At 40.4% G+C, this 6,946-nt stretch overlaps 1 protein-coding gene across 1 annotated transcript in view; it reads right to left on the bottom strand.

Moving 5' to 3' along the window:
* Positions 1–4,077, bottom strand: part of LOC107717175 (galaxin-like) — a 43,401-nt gene extending 39,324 nt beyond the window's left edge. Inside the window, exons 1-2 of the mRNA XM_016523850.1 lie at positions 4,071–4,077; positions 209–253 (exon numbers count right to left, since the gene is read on the bottom strand). The gene's annotated coding sequence lies outside the window, so the exon portion shown is untranslated. The remainder of the gene's footprint in view (positions 1–208; positions 254–4,070) is intronic.
* Between the last annotated feature and the right edge of the window lie 2,869 nt (positions 4,078–6,946).

Raw genomic sequence — 6,946 nt, 5'->3', positions numbered from 1 at the left:
ACAGAGTTTGTTTGTCTAACTTGTATCTCAACGCCAGTGGTATAAATATATAAATATTCAACAACAAACTGCTTTAAATAAACCACTAACATGTATTAGACTCACTCAATTGTCAGTTTTAATGATTTGTCACTCTTACAACAATTGCTGACACTACATAAAACTAGTAATAGTAAATGTCTAAAGTATAATTATAATGTTTCCTTACCTTGTGCAGAGGATGTGGCAAAAATACACAATACTGTCACTACACCTTCAATAAAAAAAATACAAAGTTATAAAATATCACTTAAAAAATAATAAAAATAAACTTACAATATAGGTAACCCAGAACTTTACAAATGTGCTGTCATACATGCAGCTGATCTGTTGATCTCCATTGTGTATCCCTGTTCAATGAAGCTTGAATATTCCAAGGATGAGAATTTATGCACCCCAAAATAAAACTTTTGCTCCGCCTTTTTAGGTTGCATCATAGTAAGGAGGGACCACAGATTGTGATGCCAAAAAGCATGAGAAGGAAGTAACATGTATGGACATGATAATACAGTGAATCAATTCATTTTACTGATGTTTGGCACGACTATAGCATCAGTGCATGTAGGGTTGATTAGTGAACGGCACAGTCACTGAGATCCATGTCATCACACTTTAGTAATGATTTATGGAATATTATTACTGTTAGTATACTGTAAGGTGCTTTGGAGAAGTTGTTGTACTAGGATGCATCCAAACACAAACAAACACATGTTCACTATATTCATCATACATATTAGTGATAAAATAATTATCATAAATTAATAAAACATAAATAAATACTGGCTGTTTAAATGGTAATATTCTAAATTATCCTCTAAATTTTGCATAATTTATCATCTGTAATACCATGGTGTAACCACTAATATATACATGGGTGTGTATTCCCTCTTTGCTTGAGATGGTTTTTGTTTTTATTGTTAATTTGTTAATTTGAAGTATCAGCTTTTGCATTATTATTACAGTCAAATCTGGAGGCAGAGAAAGCATTTTGTTACTCAGACTAGCTACATGTAATATCTTGATCAGTCCCACAAAAGTAATCAGATTATTGACTCAGTGCGGTCAGGGATATATTTCAGTATAATTGATTGTTTACATATCACGGCTAGAGATATGCTCGGCTTGATCTGATCTGCTTGATTCAGCAGGAGTCAGCAGTGGCTTAATTTCTTCACTGGAAAAAGGCTGATGATGTTTTGATAGAGAACTTTATAGTTTTACTGAAAGAAGATCTGTATTACGCAGTAGACTGAACATGTTAGTAATAGTAATAATGTAAACAAGATTACGTAATAATCAGATAATCAAATTATGAGCCTAGTCTGCCTAGATATTGTGTTCTGCATGGTTTGCGCAAGGACCGAGGATGGTCACTTTTTGGTTGACTGACTGAGCATGTTGATTCAGCTGTGGAGACCGTTTGTGAGAGAGATCACTCTAATTTGCTATTCAGAAAAGTAGTGAATCAGCTTTTGTTGTTGCTAGTTCTTTGTTGTCAGTTTGGTGTGTCTGAGCCTTTGCAAGTGTTGTCCATACACTTTTGATGTCAAAAAGTCATTGCAGAATCTTGCATCAGCTGGCTTTGTGAATATTATAGGGAAAATGTATCTGTCAGCCACTGATGGTCCCTGATGGTTCCAAAACCCCAAACACTTGGTTCACATCTGGAAAACAATATGATCACTGAAAGAGAAAGAAAATACTCTTAAAAGGGATACAACACCCAGAATGTTTAAATTTTTTGTCAATACAATGAAATTAATAAATAAATAAAATAGGCCTATCATGCATATTAATGTACTGTTTTATTGTAAATAGAGTTCTCTTGCTATATGTAAAATAAAGAAGTCCTTCGGAAGGAAAGCACTTGTTTTGTTTTTTCTTTTCATTTTTCTTTTTTTGTTGTTTTCTTTTTTCATTTTTTCTTTCTTTCTTTCTTTCTTTAAAAAAACAAGCAAAAAAAAAAAACAGTTATTAAGCACAATAAGCCATGTTAAAGATCTTATCACATCAAATAAGTTCAAGATTCACACCAACAAAAACACAGCTCTGACCACGGCATCCCCCATTCTCCAGTTGTTGACTTTGATAAATATCACACTTAAATTATGTCACTGTAGGCCGGCTTACACCACTTCAGAGTTACTACTGGCTGTGCCAATACAACCAGGAAAATCCCTTAGGAAAAAAACCCCCCACTTCAACACTGGGAGAACATGCAAACTCCACCAAGGCCTGCAAGCTCATCTGGGACTTGATCCAGGGGGAATTCTCTTGCTATGAGGCAAGTCAGTCCTAATCAGATTGGCTACTTCTACAGGTTTTCCAGGAGCCTAGTGTATGTCAGTCTTTAGATGTCCACCATGAGACAAAGCTGTGTATACAATGTACAAGACTGCAAAAATGGAATATGGAAATAGTATAATTTATAAAGATTGGCCAAATCATTAAAAGATTTGTTAGTGGTCCAGTTTTGTTAGTTGTGTGTCCTCTCACATCATAAATGGAATATCATGAAGTACTTCACAAACAACAGAATACCTGTGGCATTTGCAGCTAAACATGGAAATATGGACACTGTATCACCCAAAGTGTTTGTGGGCTCTTTATAGTGGATAGACATATTCCAAACATACATTACTATGAGTGTCTTTGACTCTCAGAAAACACAAAGAGCCAAAAATGTACCTTTATTGATACAACAGCTTGTCACTGGAGCAGTACCCATAACTGGATATTTTTGTACCTTATTTACCCCTAAAAGGTTCATAGTAGTACATTAAGGGTACATACAGATATATTACTACTCCAAGGCACTAATATCCATATTTTAGGTATATATAAGGTATAAAGGTGTCTCTTTAAGACAGGGGTAGCTAATCCCACATCTGTATGCCTACCCTCCTACAAATTTAGGGCCCAATCCTGCTTTAACACACTTGCCTGTTTGATTAGGGTTGGTGCTAATCACTGCAGGATAGTAGCCCTCCAGGAGTAGGGTTGTCTAATCTCCTGCTTTAAGGGTACTGCCACAGTAACAAGCTGTTGTATCTCAATTTTTGCACATTTTTTTTCTGACCGTGTATTGGAATGTCAGTTTACAATAGTACAATGGTTTATTTTTCAAGTACAAATTTAAGTACTACAGAGCTCTCCAGAGCAGAGAACAATACAGTGTATTAAGTGCTACACTTTTATTAATCTTAAGTGAAACATAGATAGTTTCACACTGGTCTGCCCCACTGAACAAAGTGAACTGTGTTTGATTTTTTTTTTGTGCCAGTCAGACAACATCTTCCTGTGTTAGTGGGCTGTTCTTTGCCAATTAAAGCTGCAATAGAGCCCATACCTTTCGCCGTTAATCAAAGGTTTGGCTAAATGAGACTGACACCTAGTGGTGGATGCAGCATCATGAAAACGTGTTCAGTTAACAGCCTAATTCAGCCACATTAATACTGTTAGCAAAAGTGTCCAAAAACAGGTGCTTACTGAATACCAAAGTTAGTATTCAGCTCTCAACATATTTGCTCTCCACTAATCGACTTGCTCCATGTAAAATAAAATAACTTTTATTAGGCTTCTAATCTGGTATCACATGTGTACATCATTTTACACAAAGTAAACCAAATGCTGGGTTCAGTCTGTTGGGTCATTTTATTGGCTTATTTAATTATTATTATTTTTTTTTACCCAGGTGTTGTGTATGGAATCATTTTTGTGCCTTTATTATTCAATCAAACATTCTATGTTTGAGAGTAAAACTAATTATTTTGTAATTAAAAAATAAAAGATTGCAAAAAAAAGTCTTCTTAAGGCTCAAAAATAAAGAAATTGATAAAATAATTTGCAGTGCGTATAAATCTTTGAAAATCTTTATTTTTCTTTGTGCACTTCAAACACTTTTCATCGCGATACCACAAATGTGACTCTCTTTTCTGCCGTCTTTTTTTGCTGGTCTAAAACTTTTGTTTGCGAGTTGAAAAGTTTTGCTTGCCAGTGAAGCTGTCTCTCAGTGGGCGGTCTCTACCCACCAGGATGAAAGGCCTTTTTCTATTGGTCACTCTCGATTGAAGTCACAGGTTGACCACGCCCACTACGTTTCCCCAGAATCCCCGCCACTGCCGTCGCAATCTGACAGAAGAGCGAGCGAGGTTGTATCATGGTGAGCAACAGGTTGTGTACTGGGTAAGATAACTTACTTAACATCTTAAACTCAGTGACAAGTGAACTTAATTATTATCTCCTCTCATGCTCTCCCATCTAAATATGTAACGTTAGCTAAGCCCGTTGTAGATTTGATTCCCCTTCAGGAACTCGAGCTGCGTCGGAAACGCTTTGGCAACGCCCCCAGTGTGACCATGCTCTGAATCACATATGAAATCAGTCGAATAGATGGGCGAGACGTCATGGGCGGGTGACGTTGCGACCAGGAAGCTATAAAAGCACGTGCGGTGGAACCGGCGTCAGCTTTTTGTCATTCAGCAAGCGCTCTGTGTGTGTGTCAGTCGCTATCTGTTTGTGAGTCTTACTTAGTGTTGTCTGTCCACTTATAAGCTCCATTATGTCAAGCTTCAGCAAAAAGAAGCATTTGGGCGAAGAGCAGACAGCGTTCAGTCTGTTTTTCTCCCTGCCCGCGCTATTTCGGGTGGGGACACGCACAGTTTGTGTGTTGTCTGCTTGGGAGCGAAGCACGCAGAATCAGCTCTCCAGGGAGCTGACTGCGCGCATGGCGAGCGTTTGTTACTGCCTGTTACAGTTTGGGTTCTACAGCCGGTACTTCAACGTCCCAAAGAAGGATGGAAGTTCCTGAGGTTTGCTTTTGGGGCAAAAGCTTACCGGGTCCTTCCGTCGGCCTTGCACTCTCGCCCCGCACTTTCACGAGGTGTGTGGATGCTGCTCTGGCTCCTCTGTCACTCCACGGCATCCACATACTCAACCACATCGATGATTGGTTGATATTAGCTCAATCTGAGCAGATGGCAGTTCGGCATCGAGATGTCGTTCATGCTCACTTGTAAGAGCTGGGGTTTAAACTTAACGCCAAGAAAAGTGTGCTTTCTCCAGTACAGAGAACCACTTATCTGGCCTGAGGTGGTGAAGCAGATATAGAGAGTTGTGGCCAGGCTCAGGTGGACCTGTTTGCGACTCAAGAGACATCGCACTGTCCCCTCTGGTTCTCCCTGACTCATCCAGCTCCTCTCGGACTGGACGCTATGGTACAGACATGGCCGAGGCTTCGTCTGTACGCCTTTTTCCCCAATCACTCTGCTCCCGGGCGTTCTGGAGAGAGTGTGCCGGGACGGGGTCCGTCTACTGTTGGTAGCCCCGTTCTAGCCGGTCCGAGTATGGTTCTCCGACCTGATTTCCCTTTTCGACAGCTCTCCATGGGAGATTTCCATCAGGAGGGATCTCCTCTCACAGGCGAAGGGTACTATCTTCACCCCCGCCCGGAGCTGTGGAAGCGTGGGTGTGGCCCCTGGGGGGTGGCACAACTCGCAGCTTCCTGTCTCTCAACCGAGGTTGTTGAGACCATTCTCCAATCCAGAGCTCCGTCTACAAGGAAACTGTATGCTCTGAAGCGGAATCTTTTCACCATACTTCCGGCATCCGCTTGCTTCATTCCTAGAAGCTGACGCCGGTTCCACCGCACAAGGAAACTGTATGCTCTGAAGCGGAATCTTTTCACCATACTTCCGGCATCCGCTTGCTTCATTCCTAGAAGCTGACGCCGGTTCCACCGCACATGCTTTTATAGCTTCCTGGTCGCAACGTCACCCGCCCATGACGTCTCGCCCATCTATTCGACTGATTTCATATGTGATTCAGAGCATGGTCACGCTGGGGGCATTCCCAAAGTGTTTCCGACGCAGCGTCTCATTCCCTCGGGGAACCATGCTTGCATTTGTAACCTGGAGACCTGTTTTTAAGCTTCAATGTGAGTTACTGTTACCATTACCTTTCTCCACAAAAGCTGGCATGGCAGTTCTACTTCTGACACTGGAAATGTTCCTGTGCATATTGGACACTGGTCTTCAAGTGCCTACACATTAAAGACAAAAATGTATGCAGGGCAAATTTTGTAAAATAGGAATTGATAATTGACAATGTTCAATTTGGCTTTTGCTTGTGTGCCTCCTGAGGGTGAATGCGACATTGGATGATGTTGCATCAGGTCTAAGGTTTTGCCTTGAAAATGTTGCCTCCTCCATCAACACTAAATCTTCTTCCCGGAAACAGAAAAGAAAAATGTGATGTTCTACTGATAGAATTATTGGCTGTTTGGAGTAGTCACAAATAAAAACATCCCTTAGAAGTCAGGGGCATATTGAAATGTGGAAGTTAGTTCATTAAAAGGTCTTCAAAACAAAGTCTCTGCAAGGCTACAGTGGTACTGGCTTACAAGTCCTGAATATCAATCCTTCCTACTGAAGTAACAAGTTTAGCAATTGTCATTGCACATATTGGCCTGACGCTTTACTATTGGGGGCTCTGGCAGCTAGCTATACTGTTAGCTAATCAAATCTTCAACGGGCTTAGCTAACGTTACGTATTTAGATGGGAGAGCATGAGAGGAGATAATAATTAAGTTAATTTGTCACTGAGTTTAAGATTAGTTATCTTACCCAGTAGGGATGGGCGATATCTTATCGTTTGCGATATACCGGTAAAAATTCTCCACATGATAAGAATTAGTCTTCCCGCGATAATAACGATAAAGTCTAGTTGTTGACATATTTCTGTGTACGACTGTGTGGAGTGACGTGAAGGAAGGCGGACGTGAAATTGAGTAGCTCCTTCTACAATCTGGAACAGGTTTGGATAGGGCTGTACAGTGCGACAAAAATCAGTCTGAGCCTTGAGTAAATGTACTACAGTAGCACGTGTGCGACACAGTTTTACATGTGTA

Source organism: Sinocyclocheilus rhinocerous, unplaced genomic scaffold, assembly GCF_001515625.1.
Source record: "Sinocyclocheilus rhinocerous isolate Xijiao unplaced genomic scaffold, SAMN03320098_v1.1 scaffold32, whole genome shotgun sequence".
Classification (NCBI taxonomy): domain Eukaryota; kingdom Metazoa; phylum Chordata; class Actinopteri; order Cypriniformes; family Cyprinidae; genus Sinocyclocheilus; species Sinocyclocheilus rhinocerous.
Note: the sequence above shows the minus strand (reverse complement) of the source record. Positions and strands in the feature narration are given on the sequence as shown.